Raw genomic sequence first — 19187 nt, 5'->3', positions numbered from 1 at the left:
CATTTAGGCCAAAAGCTTTGGCTCATTCTCTGACTTAACTTACTTAACCGTTAAACTAGTCCATGTCTACCACTTGGTTAATTCTCTCTCCTTCAGTCCAGTCCCCTTATCCCATCATGTCTCCTCAGCATCTTCCTGAGTCTAGCTACCTGTGCTCACCTCTCTATCTCCTCTCTTGTTTCTCCTGTGCCTCCTTTTAATCTCCAGCTATTTCCCAGAGTCCTCTCTTTTCCTGCCAGTGTCCCACCTCCTATTTCCTGCCTTAGCTCATTGGCCATCAGCTTTTTTATTAACAGGTGACATTTATAAGAGATTCTCTCTGCACCCCAGAATGGAAGAACCAAGAAAACATGAGGACGAGACCTCCACCATACTTCACCTTCTTCCCTCACTCCTACCTCAGGAAAAACACTGCTGTGTGCCCTGCTCTGTGGATACAAGCAAGAACCCGCGTCAGTTGGATCCTCTCTGTCCATCACTGTACCCTATGACAACAAGCTTCTACCTTTGTGGAAGGCCTGAAAGGATAACGTCTAGTTGATGCTACAAAGTCACTAGTAATACTTTCCACACTCTGTAAGAAGAGGAAATTTTGTAAAACTTCCTTGTTGATAAAGTTCACAGAGGATATAAATACATTAAAAACAAAAATAATAATATGTGCTTTACTTTGAAAATCTAAGTTACAAGACATCATAGCAGTTTCTATAAACTTGAGTCCTCAAAAGCAAACAAGAAAAAGTAAGATATGTAGCACCAAGAGCTCAGAATACTCTTAGAATAAATCTATAATTTTAAAGATAAAAGAACAATGAACTGATAGTGAAGAATAGTTTTTTCTTAAATTCTGTCCTCGTTCAGGAGCTTTAGTAAAATTAACCTTAAAAGAACATTCTCTATGAGGCTATCAGCCATGCAATGAAACTTAACAAGGTCACAATATCTGGGGGAAGACTCACGACTTCCATTTGGCCTGGCCTTTGCTCTTGCCATAGTTCTTTGAGGTGGAATGGCTACACACTGTCTTTATCTTGGAAAGACTTTTCTTCCAAGAAATTAGAGTTCCAAGTTTTCCAGATATTGCAAAACAAAAGCTGTGCTTGCCTTTCTTTGTTAAACCCTGGCAGCCTGCCTTCAAAACACATTACTCAGCGTGTGCCTCCGAGGCACAAGTCCCAAGCCTTCTGGAATCTTACAGCGTGGGGGCTTTTCTTTTTTAAGAAGTGTTCACTTTCAGGTAAGATGCTTCCATGGACTAAATCAGCTATTTCCCCTCATCAGTAAATCAACTGGAGCCAAGCATAGGGAGCAGGCTAACAGCTCTGTAAAAACAAACTAAAAAGTAACACCCCAGAGGAAGTTATTTATATTTATTTATTTATATATTTATTTATTCCTTAATAACTCAAACGTAATGAATGGGTATTAGCCAAAAAAGTACAGAGTACCCAGGATACAATCCATAGAACTCAAGAAGATCAACAAGCCGAAGGGCCCAAGTGAGGATGCCTCAATCCCACTTGGGAGGGAAAAGAAAGCAACCACAGGGATGGGGAAGGGATGGAGGGAAAGGGTACAGGGATGGAAAGAAGGAAACAGGGTCAGGTATTGAGGAGAGGAACAGGACTGAAGCCCTGAGGGCCAGCAGAAAGAATGGAAACTGGTAACCTCGGGAGGTAGGAGGTGTGGGGGGGGCTCTAGAATGTACCAGAGACCTGAGAGGTAAGAGACTCTCAGGACTCAAAGGGAGGGAACTTAGATGAAATGCCCTATAGTGAGGAGAGAGAACTCGTAGCATCCAACTCCAGTAGAAAGACAGGGCATCAAGTGGAGGGATGGGGTTGCCATCCCACAGTCAAAAACTCTGACCCAGAATTGTTCCTATCTGAAAGAACTGCAGGGTCAGAAATGGAGAATTTTTGGAAGTATATTTCTAATAGAATCTCTTTTTATTGAAAGCTCAGATGTGTGATCCTTGACCCCAGTTGGTGGCGTCCTTTGGGAAGGTTTAGGAGGTACGCTCTTGCAGGAGGAAGTACACCACTGGAGATGGGATTTGAAGTCTCAAGGCCATGAGCTATTCCCAGTTTATTCTCTCTGCTTCCTACTTATGGTTCATAATATACAATATGAGCTCACCACTGTTCCTGATGCCATGCCTGCCTCCTGCCATGCTCCCCACTATGATGGTGATGGTCTCACCCCTCTGGAACTATAGAGTCAAATAAACTTTTCCTTCTATAACTTGCTGTCATGAAGATTTATCATAGCAATAGAGAAATAAGTAAGATTTAGGGCAACCTGCATTCTATAGAGCATAAGTTGGGAAGTTAAGTTCTCAAACATTGTCCCAGTGTTGCTCAGAAATATGGAACTGCTAGTGCTGATGAATTATTCTACAAATGATAAGTGTTTTCTGGAGGAAAAAAATTCTAAAGGTATAATGGAGTAAACATCCAGAGAGTCAATCCCTTGATAACCACCTTGCCTTATGCATTTCTACAAAATATGTATGTGATGGAATAAAATGCAAGTTGGTTTATGGCCAAGACCTTTCTCATTCTGTGGTCTTTTGATCTTCTCTCCTCAGTCAACAAAACAACCCAGTGTGCCCTTCACTCCATAACCACTCTGGAAGGAGGCATACTTAAAGGACTTCAGAGATATTTGGTACTTTGTTTTTCTCTGTTTCTATGCCCAAGGAGCTCATGACTGCTCACTTCTCTTCCTCAATAACCTTCTGATTTGTAGCACAGGGCCTTGTTTAATAAATATCAATAAATAACATAGTTTTTAAGTGGTAGATACTGGAAAAGTAAGTTATAGGTATGAGTGAACAAAAGGGGGCTTCTAGGTAATTTTTATAAAGAATAGAAAATGCTTGCTAGAAGGAGTTGACCTTGCTAAAAATGTGATCTGGATATTTAAGGAGCAATGTAAAACAGTTCAAAACAATTAATATAATATAAACATCAGATGCATACACAGCATTGATTTCCTAAGGGGATAAAAATATTTAAGTATTATTTTTAGTCATAGGAAATTTTAAAAGTAATTGTTATGCAAAAAATACAAATAAATATGGATGGCGGCATGGTTACTAATTAAGCTTGCATATATTTAACACCCTTTTTAAATTAAAAAAAGTTAAAACTAACTTATCAAACACTTTAAACAGTATTCAGTGTTTTAATAAGATATGTTACATACTCTTTGTCATTGTAAATCATTAGAATCTAGCGTGTGTTTTGCACATTTACACTAGCTATACTCAAGAACCTCCTACAGTTGACATATATCATATTGGAATGCAGAGCTGTGACTTATCTAGGCTATGCACTATACAAACAATCCCCTAAGCATAAATTAAATGAACCCCGCAGGTTGGGATGAGATGCTAGCCATCACAGCCACCCGTGGACCCAGGCTCTACCTCAGAACACCAGCAGTCAACAGAAAAGAGCAATAGTAGTTGAGTCATATTAAATGATTCCACCCAAAACTGACTTGTAATTGCTTCTCTTCGCATTTCATCGATCAAAGAACATAAAATAATGACACATATCAGGAAGGAGAATCATTTGTCCAGAAGGCTGGAAATATTTGCTGTTACAACACCAAAGATAATCATAACAATTAAGCAAACATCATGAGTAACAATTAAGTAAACATCATGAAAAGCAAGAAGGGAGATAGATAGATAGACAGACAGACGGACGGATAGACGGACGGACAGACAGACAGAGCGAGCGAGCGAGCATACGCCGGAACTACAACACTAAGTAGAGATGATTAGCTACCACAGTGGGGATATCAAAGGCTGAGCATGGTGAGGGAGAACACAGGAACGCGATAGAGATGCATCCATGATCTGCACTCCTAGGAACTACCTTGCATGTATGGAGGATGAGCCTGCCTAATTACCTTGAGGAACCAGGCATCTCAGCTCCATTATAGACTTCAAACTTCCACACCCTATAAAATGTAGAATACAATATACACAAAATTCACATGTACATTTTGAGTGTGGTTCTATGTAAGTTATGCTTTTAAACCATTTTTCTGGGGCTGGCTCTTAGCCAGAGAACCTGGGTTTGTTTCTCAGCATTCATGCTGGGCAGCTCACAAGAACCTGTAATTCCAGCTCTAACAGGTCCAACACCATCTTCTAGCTCCTGAGGGCACCCACATAAATGGTGTATTTTCACATAAATAAAATAAATTTTAACAGTACAAATAACAATAAAAGATAAACCATTGCTTTTTAGTTTGTTCAATTCTGAACATCATACAATCTAGACTATTCAGAGATTTCAGAAAAGAGTCAGGAGGGGTGGCCTACAAATGACTAATAGCGCACTTACTGCTTTCTAGAATCCAACAGAACAAACTTATGAAACCTGTGCCCTAGGACACTTCCCATTCCTAAGTGGTACCCTGTGCTGTAACTAAGAGGATGATTGTTGACAACCCTACTTTCCTCCTGGATGATTCACTGGGCACTTGGGAAAATGCTAACTATGTCATATATTACACAGTTGTGAAATTATTAGAATCTGAAGGAGCAGGGCATGGAAGCACACACATGATCCTCATACTTGGGAGGGTAAGGCAGGAGGATCTTGAGTTCAAAGCTTGTCTGCACTGGGCTACATTGAGAGACCCAATATCAAAGAAAAAATAAAAGGCCTCAAAGAACATAGGACTGGTGGAGGCCATCTCACCGAGATTAATACCTCATAAAACACAAAGATCAACCTGTCATCACTGGCATGTGTAAGCAGAGAGGCTTAGGAAAAGACAATTTTCATTTGTAAAATATCTTATTTGCCTTACAGAAGGCACATTCTGTCAATCATCAAAGGCAGTGTCTTACAAAAAAAGAGAAAAAAGAACCTGTGATACTTCTCATCAAATCCATCCTTACCCCCCAAATCATACTCTCAATCAGAAACCAAAAGGTCAGCAATTCTCCACTAACTCTGGAGAGAGTGCAGGCACTAACACAGAAGCCAGGAACAAATAATGATTTGAAGAGTGCCCACTGATTCACTGTGTTAACAAAGCATGAGTCAGTTACTTCTCATCAATGAAGCCTTATCACAAAAACCAAATGTCAGGTAATTACTTAGTTAAATCCTTTATATAAATGCCAATAAAAGTTGTTCTTATAAAATGCACTGATAAAGGTTAAAATTAATAATCTACTTAACATAATCGTTAGTTATAAAAATCACAGACTATCACCATGAAATAGCAACATCTTTGATTACTGCCTATATCATAAACTCAGTCACATTATTAAATGTAAACCAGGAAAGCTGGAATCCCAAGAAAAACCTACTACTTTCCATTAACTTTGCCACCAGCATAAAAGGACAGTGACTGGAGTTGACACTGCAGATTCTAAAACCATAGAAGATACAGCTTGAGCTCTACCTAAGGAAGACACATGAATAGATATGTTAAAAGGAGAGAAATCAATGCAAGGGGTGTCCAAAGACAGCTCATAGAGGCAAAAGGTGATATAAAAGACTTTGAAAGCCAAAAAGGCAGAAAAGAATTCTGAGGGGGGAAAAAATAAGTTCAGTACTACTAACAATTGGATATCCACATGCAGAAGAATAAAACTGGCCAGGTACAGGTCGGTTGTGCCTGTAGCCTCAGCTACAACCGGTAAGGTGAAAAGAAATCACTTGAGCCCTGGAGTTGAAAGGTAGCCTGGGCAACACAGAGAATTCTCACAAAGATGAGGAAGGGAAGAGGGAGGGGAGGAGGAGGGGGAGGAGGAGAAACAATGGGGAAGGAGAAGGAGGAAGAAAAGAAGACAACATAATAGTAACAACTCCATCAAAGAGTTAAGTTGGCCACTCAAATGTATAAAGAACAAAATTTAAGAGCATAACTATAAAACTCTTAGATGAAACACAGGGATAAATCTTTTGTGAATTTAGATTAACCAATGACAGCCGAGGTTGTGACACCAAAAGCATAGCCAACAAACACAAAAGATAAATGAATGATAATTGAAATTAGAATCTTTTGTGCTTCAAAGTGAAATGGCTACTCTCATCATGAAGGAAAAGTCCAGCAGATCACATAGCAATGTCTTTTCCTAGACTGAGAGTAGAGCTCCTAAATCATGAGTAATACACAGGCAATCCAGTTTAAAGACTGGCCAAGGATCTGAATAGATGCTTCTCCAAAGAAGACACATGAGTGAATGACTATACAGTGTGTGGGAAGTTGTTTAACATTAGACAGAAACAAAATGAAAGTCCAGTCCTTGATGACACAGTACTTCATACTACCAGAGCTAAGTATCATCCAAAAAGTAAGTGAGTATTAGGAAGGACACAGAGACACTTAGAACACCTGTACACTGTTGGTGCAACTGTACGATAGGGCATTGGGTGTGAGAAACAATGTGTAATTGCCTCAAAATGTTACACATACAATTACTGTAAGATCAAACATTTCCATTCTCAGGCTAACCCCCAAGTGCAGTGAAAACACATGTCCATCCAAAACTCATTCATGGATCTTCACAGCAGGATAATCAACACAGCCAATAAACAAACCACAAGAGACCACTTGTATGTATCCATTTATCTGAACTATCAAAAACAGGAAACTTTACAAAAGGGAGGTTACGGGATGAAGAGAGGAGCCGTGGGAGTTTCTGGTGGAGCTTTGACTAGAGGTGAAGTGTGCAGAAATGGTTCCGTGGCACTGTGATTGTACTGTAGGCCACTGTGTTGTACACTTGAAGTAACACTGTGCTTCTGTTACATCTTGGCAAACCTTTCTTTGAAACATTTCTAGACAACTTTGTGAGCTTCTATAAACACAACCTTCAGACCAGCAAGGATAGTTTTTAACAGTAGAGAAATGGAAAGGAAACTAGAGAGCTAAGTTAGCAGGCTGCTACAAAAGTCTGCAGTGCAAAGTGATTTGAACTGTCCCCTGATATACCCTGCTGGCACCCTCAGATAATGTGAGTAAGAGCTCAAAGCCTGGGAGATGCCACAACTGGATCTTCCACAAAGCCCCATGTTTATTCTCCTTGATGGAACTTCTGCACTGGGCCAGTGTTTCTGAGTTTAATGTGACTTTCTGGATTTAGCAATTCCAAAATCAAAGTGTCATTTAGTCTAATTTACTAAACATTGTGAGGATTAAAGAAATAACAGGAGACATTTTGATTTGGTTGCCCACAGAGGGCAGAAAATCATTTCTGACTCTTGAAATTCTAAAAGATAATGAAATGCACAAGAGCAATGTCTACCTAGGTAAATTAGACTTGCAAATTACCTTGGAGTAATGTCACTGGAATACTAAGTGATAGATGATTAAGCTCAATAATGGCTATGTTCACCTGAAGCTGTTCAGGCAAATAACTCCGCCGGTGGGAAGCCATTAGAGAATACTAGTGTACAAAAGAGAGTGAGCCTTACAAGAGCGGGGAAGCTGAAAGGCAACCATGATGACCTCCTTCTTCAGGCTTTAATGGAGCCAGACTTGGGGTTACATGAGGAACCATATAATTCCTTTCCAAACTCCTTTTTTAAAAAAATGCTTCAAAATACATATGCATTACAAAGTTTAGCATTTAAAGGGAACTGGCATTTACTGTAGGCCTGATGACCCAGGAAGGGATCCTGTCACTAAGGACAGTAAGTAGCAGGGGAATCAGGAATTCAAAGTTATCCTGGACTACATAGTGAGCGAGACACTATCATTCATGGATGGATGGATGGATGGATGGATGGATGGATGGATGGATAAATAAATAAATAAATAAATAAATAAATAAATAAATAGAACAACAATAATAAAAAATAAACCAAGGATGTCATTTTTCTTCTGGTGTTCTTAGCATTTCATTTTGAACCATGAGGAAGATATAATTTTTCTGACCAATTTTAAACTATATAATAAATAATGAATAAACATATATATCAGGGAAAGTTACTTAAGAAATGCCCAAATGAATACACAAGCGTAAAATGTAAAGAAATTCTACTTTTGAGCAAACTAATTATTGAGCTCGCCCTCACCAGTTTAGAAGCAACTCCATTGCCTGTGAGTCCCTAACGAGATCAGAATCAATTCTACATTCTCCATACTAAACTAAATATGAATGAGACCTCTTACATAGGGAGCAAGTCTCCTGAAAAGTGGACAGGTAAATTTGTGTGCAGTTGTAAGGACAGGTCTCTGGTGTTTCAGATTGTGCATCCCACTCACCTCTTACCCCTCTCCTCTCTGAGCTCTAGGAGCAAGCCTAGCTTCCCCGATCAGTTCTGTCCCAGATTATGGCTTCCTGAATGTGTAGGACTAGGATAAGACAAGAGGCAACATGGCTGCCATACAATAAGGAGTAGTCTAGAAGACCTCAGAGGTAATGAAACAAAACTAATGGGCATCAGGCATCTGCTCCGGACTACATTGACACCTCTATATTGACACCTTACCATTCATCAATCAATATACCACCTCCTATTTGATTTTATATACGTTTAAGGAACAAATGATAATAAGAAAGAACATCTTAAAATTATTCTAAGGACATTGCATATTTGACAATTCATTTTCACTCATTAAAACTGCCTCAGCTTTCCAGATGGAACCAAGAAGTTCAAGGTCATCTGTAGTGGGTTGGCCAGATGTTGCTTGTATTCTAATTGGTTCCTCAAGAGCTGGTTGCCCCAGAGAAGAGAGTCCAGTCACATGTAGACCCAAGTGACACTATATGACCTTGCCTCCATGTTATTTCTAATTGGTAAATAAAGAGGCTGACAGCCAATAGTTGGGCAGAAAAGACACAGGCAGGAGTTAAGGTTCCTGGGCTGAGGAGTCCACAAGAGAGAAGAGAGGAATGGAGGAGAGAGAAGCTGCCATGTGTTAAGTGAATCATGAAAACATGGCCCTGAGGGCTGCCCTGTTGGAGTTAAGAGCAGCCCAGATAAAACATAGTAAGTAATAACTCAGGGTTATCAATAGGAAAGTAGATTCCAATAGCACAGAGCTGTTATCAATAGGAAAGTAGATTCCAATAGCACAGAGGGTAGATACCTTCCCAGCCCTTGTGCTGTTTAAGGCTTATTGTAAATAAAAGCTGTGTGTCTTTATCCAGGAACTGAATGACCAAGTCAGGGTAGAAACTCTGGGTTGGGGTTAAATAACTTCTACAACTGTCATCCTCAGCTACACTATGAGTGTGAGGTCAGCACTTACAAAAATAAAACCTAGCTGTGAAGCTAGGAGTGGTGGTTCACGCCTGTAATCCTAGCACTCTGGGCTTGAGGGGCAGGAGAAAGATTGCTACAAGTTCAGGGTCAGCCTGGGCTACATGGTTTCCAGACCACACAAAGCTATAGACTAAGACTTTGTCATTATGCTCTATGCTACAGAATTGCCAAGAATAATACAGTTGCTTCTATTACTTCAATACGAATAATTTAGGCTCCTGATGATAATACCTACTTCAACTGAAGCATCCATTTACCAAGCCCACTTATTTATATTCCCAGAACACAATATGTTTCTTGTTATTTTCCACCTTCTACCTGAATTGAAGAGGCAGGAAACATCTCAGTCTTTGTTCTGCATGAAAGCACCAACATCCCTATCCCTGCAGATCAAAAATAACCCGAGGTCTACAGCTTCATTCCAAAACCACCTCTCACACACACAGTCTATTATCTGCTTGGAGGAAAAGGATGTTAACGGCAGTGGCCCCGGGGACTAGGCTTATTTTGTGTCTGAGCCAAAAGCTTAGTTCCTGAGAGAATGGTAATAAAGACTCTTCTAAGACCCACAGTTGGTGATTTACTAAACTTACTCCAAAAGGCACACTGAAGCGCAAAACTTTACTAAGGATAATATTTCTCTTCCTATGATTTAAAAGAAACAATGTATAAATGGACTACTGGGTACACTCAGGAGGAAACTAAACAGGTAGTTACAGATAAGAGTGAGCGTAAGGGGCTGGGGATTTAGCTCAGTGGTAGAGCGCTTGCCTAGGAAGCGCAAGGCCCTGGGTTCGGTCCCCAGCTCCGAAAAAAAGAAAAGAGAAAAAAAAAGAGTGAGCGTAAAAGGTAAGAGAACAATGACATAAGAGGTGACATTCTAAGAGTGAGAGGCCTCGGGCAGTCCGATACTTCCCAGCAGAAATCCACTCCCGGGAGAGCAGGCATTCAAGCCTGTGAGCTCCCTCAGCCCCCACTGTCATTCCTCCTCTTGCCTCCTCATTCCCTCTCTGAATGATTTTTATACAACCTATTTACATGAATTTAAATATTGAAAAGAATCTTTCATACCAAAAATGCTATTCAAATTTCCACTCGGGAAGAGGTAACACCGAAAGCATTCTCGCAAAATGGAACACGCAGCTTCTTGAAGTTAGCACATTAATTTACAACTATTATAAACCATTATTGATTTAGATTACTAAAGAGAAACCAAGTTCCAAAATAAAATGTGGAAGCATCCCAGAATACTTCTAAAGTATGTGTCCTGTGGAGCATAAATTTGTAATTGAATAGCATTTGCCAAGAAACTGACAGAGATCCTAACATTCCTGAATTACTTTATGAAAGATGACTTCGAGAGAAGCCATATTAACAATAAACATCTGAAACACATTCTTAAATGCAGGAAAAGTAGAGCATGTTTGCAAACCATATGCTTGATGGAATTAATTTTCAAGGCCCAGAGGACAATTTATATAAATTTTGTCAAAAAAAAAACCCCATAGCATGTTAATTAATATGAAGAAAAGAAAAACTGATGTGGTTGGCCAGGCACTTTGAGAGTTAGGAAGACAAAGCTGGGCCCTCTGGAGCTCCTGAGGAGAACAACCCTTTACCCTTCACTGTTCACAGACATACAAGGCCCCTGAGGTCATCACTCCACCAGGTCCCCCATCAAAATCTACTAGTAATATAGCATTAATATCGCCCCTCTCTCCCTGTGTCAGTCTAAGTCATAGATTGCTGATCGCCATGGCTGCTATGTGAACTCCCTTCCTTACTGCGAAGTACAAGGCTTTGTCCTCCGCTGAATGAATTCCAACACTTTGGAAGAAACTAACAAAGGAATGAGGCTACGTCAAGCTGGAAGTTTAGTATTGAGAATTACGATTCATTTGTGAATTATAAAAAGCTGAACCTACCAGGGCCCGTGCTTACATCTTCTATCGTTTTTACACTTTCCTCCATGTTTTTCTGACAACCCCAATTAGAAACACTCAAGAACCTAGTTGGACAATTCCTTCAACTTTCCTACCAATGGAGATGGGATATGAAGATATCCTTCATACATCAAAAGGCAGACAAGGACTTACATAAGGAGCCTGAAGAGAGTCCTTCTGTTAAAGTAAATAAGCACATGAACACAATGAAGGATACCTCAGCATTCACTATGTCTCCAAAGTCCTAGTTCTCTCTCGGTGCTCCATCCATCCCCACACGCTGCTTCTCTATTAAATTAGGGAATTTAATAGAGGGTTTCCCTTCTGTTGGCAGTAACCCTGTCACTGAGCTACATGTAGCACTTCACCCTTGGGGTGTGTGTGTGTGTATGTGTGTGTGTGTGTGTGTGTGTGTGTGTGTGTGTGTGTGTGTGTGTGTGTGTGTGTTGATAGCAGTGGAACCCAGGCCCCTGCACATGCGAGGCAAGTGTTCTACATAAAGAGATCTTTTCGGATACTTATTATCTAGCGAGGAAAGGACCAAACCTCAAGTGTCTGGAGAAAGAGCTCAGTGGTTAGGAGTCCACACTGTTCTTCCAGAGAACTAGTGTTTTGTTCCCAGGAGGAGCCGATGTCTCTAGGCTCTGTGGGCCCCTGCACTCACATGCACACAGCCTGCACCCAGTCAAACACAAATACACACAACATTTTTTTTAAAAAAAATCTTTTTTCCAGTGCCTGTGGGAGCTCTGAAACTCATGGTGGTAAATGCAGTGGGCCACATGAGATACCTTTGGGGAGGACTCCTCCTACAGGTGGCATCTATGACTCAATTATTCTGTAGTGATACAACATCTCAGAGCTACCTCTCTTTTTTTCCAGAGAGTCAGAAAAAAGGATTTTCATGTAGAATTTTCAAGGAACTACCAAATCTTCGAATTTTTAAAAAATCATAAATGGGACAACTCTAGGTGACCCAAACTGAAGTGACCAGTCACCGAGTTGTGTCCCGTGGTCTCCCACTCGGTGCCTCTACTGCACAACTGTTCCAATAGATCCCTGGCAATCTTACACAAACAGTTGTCAGTAGTATGACGGGTGACTCTGTGTCAACATGAAGAATGTTTTTAGGTAAGACTATTATATATAAAACAGTGAACTTTAGGTAAAGTAAATTGTTTTCTGATGTGGGCTGATCTCATGCTAGCAATTGAACGTAAACTGAAGACAATGTCACAGCCTCTGCACAAGAGGAATTTTCTCAGACACTACTTCCAGATAGCAGCACGCCCTTGGCTCTCCCCGGTCTGGAGCCTGCCAGCCGATGCTGCAGTTTTTGGACTACACAGCTAATATAATCATATGGGCTGACTGCTGAAAATAAATCTCTTTCTACACACACACACACACACACACACACACACACTCACACACACATACACACTCACACACATACACACATATACACATGCACACAATGCACACACACACATATATACACACATATACACATGCACACAATGCACACACACACACACACACACACACACATCTTATTAGTTCCTCTTCTCTGGATAGCATTGCAAATATTTCTTGTTGAGGTTAACTTCATTAAGTGGTTATTCTCTGGGGTTCCCTATACTGGGGCAATAATCCTCATAGGATGAGATGTGAGGTTTTGTCTGCAAACGTGCGTGTAAAAACCAGAGACAGCACACACCATGTAGAGTGCCTGCAGGGTTACAGGAACATGCAGGCACTGTCTTACATGCAGATTCTTAGGCTCGGCTCCTGACCTACTGAACTCAGCCCTCTGAGACTGAAGCCTGGAATCTGCCTTTTGGCAGCTTCCCCGGGATGATCTGCACGCACACCAAGGTTTGAGGACAGTGACAGAATGAAGAGTCAAAAGATCAGTAGTTAAGAAAATAGATTCTAGGGACTGAAGAGACGGCTCAGAGGTAAAAGGCACGGGATGCTCTTCCAGAGGTCCTGAGTTCGATTCACAATAACCACATGGTGACTCACAACCATCTATAATATAATCTGGTGCCCCCTTCTGTCTACAGGCATACATTCAGGCAGAATACTGTATAATAAATACATAAATACATAAATAAATAAATAAATAAATAAATAAATAAATAAATAAACAAACAAACAAACAAACCTTTTTTTAAAAGAGAGAAAATAGATTCTAAAGCCAAACTGCCTGGTCTGAAACCCAGCACATGTACTTGCTGCCTGTTGAGGGATGTTTCAGAAGAGGGTCCGCTTCACACCTCATATCTCAGCCAGGTAAGAGTGTAGTGCTTACACACAATTAACATCCAATAAATACGATAAGTAGCCACGACAATGGCTGAATAATCCTGGCCCAGGTATTCTGGCACATTTTCAGACTCGTGCCAGTTGGCATTTACTGTGACAGTCTCACTGGTACTTTATGAGCTTAAATACTTTCTGAGGGAAAGTTCATGGTGATTGCATGTTCCATGCTCCATTTTGCACATCCATGTAATTGGTGATTTGTGCACAGTCTCTATGGTAATCTCTATGGTAACTCCCTAGACACCTGAACAGTGGACGAGTGAACCAGGAGTTAGTGACGGCCTCGCAGCAGCATGGCTATGTAAGCTGCCGTGCACCGTGAGGATCCACTGGGAGATTTCCTTGAGAAGCACGGTCTTTCTTCAGTCCACTGACACTTTTCTCTATTTCTTTTTGTTAGGATTGTGACAAGATCTCATTTCTGTTTGGCACAATAGTTCCTAGCTCATCCGGCTTTTGTAAAAGACATTCAAACGTAGACATTCAATGAATTCAAAATTTCACACTTACAATGGGTTCGACCCAACATTCTTCCACTAATAAACTCCTGTAATCATATCAAAAGACAGACACGAAATAGTTAAAAAGAAAGTCTACAAATCATATGGAATATGTGAAATACTGAAATCTTCTTTGCCCCAGAAAACAACTACCTTTCAACATTTTCCATCAACCTCTTAACCAGAGATCAGCTGGATGCCCACTTCTGAACGGAAGCCACAAGGACAGAAGCTATCCAGCTATACCTCTCTTGGGCATATACCCAAAAGATGCCTCAACATATAAAAGAGACACGTGCTCCACTATGTTCATCGCAGCCTTATTTATAATAGCCAGAAAATGGAAAGAACCCAGATGCCCTTCAACAGAGGAATGGATACAGAAAATGTGGTACATCGACACAATGGAATATTACTCAGCTATCAAAAACAACGAGTTTATGAAATTCGTAGGCAAATGGTTGGAACTGGAAAATATCATCCTGAGTGAGCTAACCCAATCACAGAAAGACATATATGGTATGCACTCATTGATAAGTGGCTATTAGCCCAAATGCTTGAATTACCCTAGATCCCTAGAACAAACGAAACTCAAGACGGATGATCAAAATGTGAATGCTTCACTCCTTCTTTAAATGAGGAAAAAGAATACCCTTGGCAGGGAAGGGAGAGGCAAAGATTAAAACAGAGACTGAAGGAACACCCATTCAGAGCCTGCCCCACAGGTGGCCCATACATATACAGCCACCCAATTAGACAAGATGGATGAAGCAAAGAAGTGCAGACCGACAGGAGCCGGATGTAGATCGCTCCTGAGAGACACAGCCAGAATACAGCAAATACAGAGGCGAATGCCAGCAGCAAACCACTGAACTGAGAATAGGTCCCCCGTTGAAGGAATCAGAGAAAGAACTGGAAGAGCTTGAAGGGGCTCGAGACCCCAAAAGTACAACAATGTCAAGCAACCAGAGCTTCCAGGGACTAAGCCACTACCTAAAGACTATACATGGACTGACCCTGGACTCTGACCCCATAGGTAGCAATGAATATCCTAGTAAGAGCACCAGTGGAAGGGGAAGCCCTGGGTCCTGCTAAGACTGAACCCCCAGTGAACTAGACTATGGGGGGAGAGCGGCAATGGGGGGAGGGTTGGGAGGGGGACACCCATAAGGAAGGGGAGGGGGGAGGGGGATGTTTGCCCGGAAACTGGGAAAGGGAATAACACTTGAAATGTATATAAGAAATACTCAAGTTAATAAAAAAAATAATAATAATAATAAAAAAAAAAAGAAAAGAAGATCATACGAGATGATTGTGAGGGGCCAGAAATGTGGTGGATTTGTTTATTACTTAAAATTTTATACAAATAGGGGATGATTTTGTGTTTGAATTTGGGAAGGTAAAAGAAAGATAATGCTTTTACAAGATGAATCTACTTTAAGACAAGACATAGGAAATTCTTTGCAGCCTTGTTTGACAGGCATAACTAATTAATTGACTCAACCAGTTAAAGGTGAAAAGGAAAAACAGAGATTAACAATTGCTATATAAGTACAACTTCCTCTGTTCAGAGCTTGAAGTCAGACAGGGGCTCTTCAGGATGAGCTACCTGTATGAGCACAGGCAGAAGGGTTCGGAGTGGGTGTGCAAGTCATGTTCTATAGAAGACACATTCTAGGAATATGTGAGAAAATCAACAGCCCAAGAACTAGATCTGTGTCAAGATACCCATGGTAGTGACATAACAGCATGAGGGTAAACTAAGACATCCTCATCTGGTGGCATCAGAGAAAACACACTAGCATGTTAGTATTGAGAGGTTTCATACATGGGACTACCGAAAGAATGAAGAATCTTAGGAGAAAGATTTGCCTCCTGATTCATTCTGCTAGCATTCAAAGAAGCAGGCAAAAACAATTGCCTTGCCCCCTAAAATTATAATCTGGTAAATTAATATAATATAAATGGCATATACTCAAGACACAGTAACACAAAATAAAAATTAAAAAGTCTCTTGAATTTTACAAAAAAGACTGGTCAGCAGAAATTATCTAAAGAGAATACATGAGTTGAAATTTGAGAGGGCTTCCATAGGTGACCCTGACTTGTTCATGAAGCTGGAAGAACGTGTGATGGGATATCCTGAGCAAATACTAGTGTAAGAAAACCTAGAGCATGACTAGACAAAACAAATCGGCAGTAACTCCCAGCTACCCTGTGGGATGAAGCTCTAATCAAAGAGCAGAAAAGCAACCTACATTCAGCTGAGCCTGTAGGGCATCATCATTCAATGGCCCTGCTATAGCAGGTCTACATCCTTGGGGAGTGGTCAGAGGTCTTGTGTTCTCTTGGGATTATGGCAGCAATCCTACTATCACTATCCACTTCCCACATAAAGTGAGGGACGGCAGAAACTCATTTACACCAAAGGTCAAATTTGAAGGAGAAGCATTCTTGAGATCAGAATGGTGTGGGAAATCGAAGTCTGCAGACCATGTTAGAGTCAGTCACCCTGATTCATGCCCCTTAGTCACCTGGCCTTAGTCAAATCGTTTAACTTCTCTGTATTTAGTTTTGGCCATCATAAAATGAAGATAGTAAATGCCACAGAACCTACGGTTCTGCAGACTGACTTTAACAGGAGATGTATGAAAACACCAGCACTATCGAACACATTGCAGCTCCCTCAAATGGTACCTATTATTTCAGATAATGAAGGAGCAGTTCATCCATTCTGAGTAATGATGTGGGCTCCATATAAGCAGCAAACGCTGAGGAGACAAAATACTATTTACTAAAAACAGCTATGCCCTGACAGGCTTCCCATTCAGTGAAGAATTTCAGCAGAAATAAACTAAACGGCCTCTCCTGTGTTTCCCACGTCTTACATTGCATTTTTTTTTATTAACTTGAGTATTTCTTATATACATTTCGAGTGTTATTCCCTTTCCCGGTTTCCGGGCAAACATCCCCCTCCCCTTCCTTATGGGTGTTCCCCTCCCAACCCTCCCCCCATTGCCGCCCTCCCCCCAACAGTCTAGTTCACTGGGGGTTCAGTCTTAGCAGGACCCAGGGCTTCCCCTTCCACTGGTGCTCTTACTAGGATATTCATTGCTACCTATGGGGTCAGAGTCCAGGGTCAGTCCATGTATAGTCTTTAGGTAGTGGCTTAGTCCCTGGAAGCTCTGGTTGCTTGACATTGTTGTACATATGGGGTCTCGAGCCCCTTCAAGCTCTTCCAGTTCTTTCTCTGATTCCTTCAACGGGGGACCTATTCTCAGTTCAGTGGTTTGCTGCTGGCATTCGCCTCTGTATTTGCTGTATTCTGGCTGTGTCTCTCAGGAGCGATCTACATCCGGCTCCTGTCGGTCTGCACTTCTTTGCTTCATCCATCTTGTCTAATTGGGTGGCTGTATATGTATGGGCCACATGTGGGGCAGGCTCTGAATGGGTATTCCTTCAGTCTCTGTTTTAATCTTTGCCTCTCCCTTCCCTGCCAAGGGTATTCTTTTTCCTCATTTAAAGAAGGAGTGAAGCATTCACATTTTGATCATCCGTCTTGAGTTTCGTTTGTTCTAGGGATCTAGGGTAATTCAAGCATTTGGGCTAATAGCCACTTATCAATGAGTGCATACCATATATGTCTTTCTGTGATTGGGTTAGCTCACTCAGGATGATATTTTCCAGTTCCAACCATTTGCCTACGAATTTCATAAACTCGTTGTTTTTGATAGCTGAGTAATATTCCATTGTGTCGATGTACCACATTTTCTGTATCCATTCCTCTGTTGAAGGGCATCTGGGTTCTTTCCATTTTCTGGCTATTATAAATAAGGCTGCGATGAACATAGTGGAGCACGTGTCTCTTTTATATGTTGAGGCATCTTTTGGGTATATGCCCAAGAGAGGTATAGCTGGATCCTCAGGCAGTTCAATGTCCAATTTTCTGAGGATCCTCCAGACTGATTTCCAGAATGGTTGTACCAGTCTGCAATCCCACCAACAATGGAGGAGTGTTCCTCTTTCTCTGCATCCTCGCCAGCATCTGCTGTCACCTGAGTTTTTGATCTTAGCCATTCTCACTGGTGTGACGTGAAATCTCAGGGTTGTTTTGATTTGCATTTCCCTTATGACTAAAGATGTTGAACATTCTAGAAGAAAGGCTAAACATAGGGTCAAGAAGACAATATTTATATGAATTTTTATTCCAAAGTAAACAGGATATGAAGGACATGTTTGCTAATTTTATAACTACACTTTCACCAAACTCAACCCCGGGTCATAAATTTTATGCCATTCAAATCTTATAAGCAATTGTACCCCTGACCTTCTCTGCCCATTATCTTTCCTACCTCCAGATACTTGGCCGAAAGACAGCAAACCTACTAGGAAGCAACTTCTCCACGATGACATGCGCTCCCATGGCTTTGCAGCCACATTTCTCCTGTGTGGAGCAGCCCTGAGGCTAGAATTATTTTCTTATCATTCTAGGTGTTTCAATCTGGCCCCAGATAACCAAAGGGGATTTCGTAATAAAATTTTCTGACTTGAAGTGACTCCATCACTGTATCATAGAATTGTAATCTTCAGTTAGACTGAAGACAAACAGCCAGTATCCACATAGAAACCACAGGCCTATCTTGGAGTTCTGCCTTCTAACCAATTGTCTGTGTAGCCAATATGAAGCAAGACAGACTCAGGAAAATATACAAATAACTTAATTACATTAGCACTTGTGATTGTTTCCTGTGAAACATTTCATGCTGACTTTGGTGTTTTCAGTGTCAGATGTTTGAGGTACTGGTTTAGAGATAAAGTCTGACAAGCAGTGAAGGTTTTATGGATATTTCCTTAGTGAAGCAATCTTTCAGAATAGCCACCAACCTTGACTGTTTAAAATCATATATCATATAATTTTTGAAAAACAAATGTTTCGGGGTTGGGGATTTAGCTCAGTGGTAGAGCGCTTGCCTAGCAAGCGCAAGGCCCTGGGTTCGGTCCCCAGCTCCGAAAAAAAAAAAAGAAAGAAAGAAAGAAAGAAAGAAAGAAAGAAAGAAAGAAAGAAAGAAAGAAAGAAAAAAAAACAAATGTTTCACCCATGCTCATATTCAGAAAAACAATTTTCCAAAATGTAGTTATGTCTGACCTCCCTTCCTGGG

At 40.9% G+C, this 19187-nt stretch overlaps 1 protein-coding gene and 1 long non-coding RNA gene across 18 annotated transcripts in view; one reads left to right on the top strand and one right to left on the bottom strand.

The window, feature by feature from the left end:
- The window catches only part of LOC108351933 (uncharacterized), a 42274-nt gene extending 41623 nt beyond the window's left edge, over positions 1-651 (top strand). For 15 of the 17 annotated variants that reach the window (XR_010054986.1, XR_005489478.2, XR_005489480.2 and 12 more), the window contains one exon: positions 331-651. This is a non-coding gene — a long non-coding RNA (uncharacterized LOC108351933). Of the gene's footprint in view, positions 1-281 lie in introns of all 17 variants that reach the window. The other 2 variants (XR_010054995.1, XR_010054991.1) reach the window with 2 other exon arrangements.
- The window catches only part of Plcl1 (phospholipase C-like 1), a 337196-nt gene that overhangs the window by 166635 nt on the left and 151374 nt on the right, over positions 1-19187 (bottom strand). The window lies entirely within an intron of this gene.

The sequence above is a fragment of the Rattus norvegicus genome, chromosome 9 (assembly GCF_036323735.1).
Source record: "Rattus norvegicus strain BN/NHsdMcwi chromosome 9, GRCr8, whole genome shotgun sequence".
Taxonomy (NCBI): Eukaryota; Metazoa; Chordata; class Mammalia; order Rodentia; family Muridae; genus Rattus; species Rattus norvegicus.
This window is presented reverse-complemented; position numbering and strand designations above follow the sequence as displayed.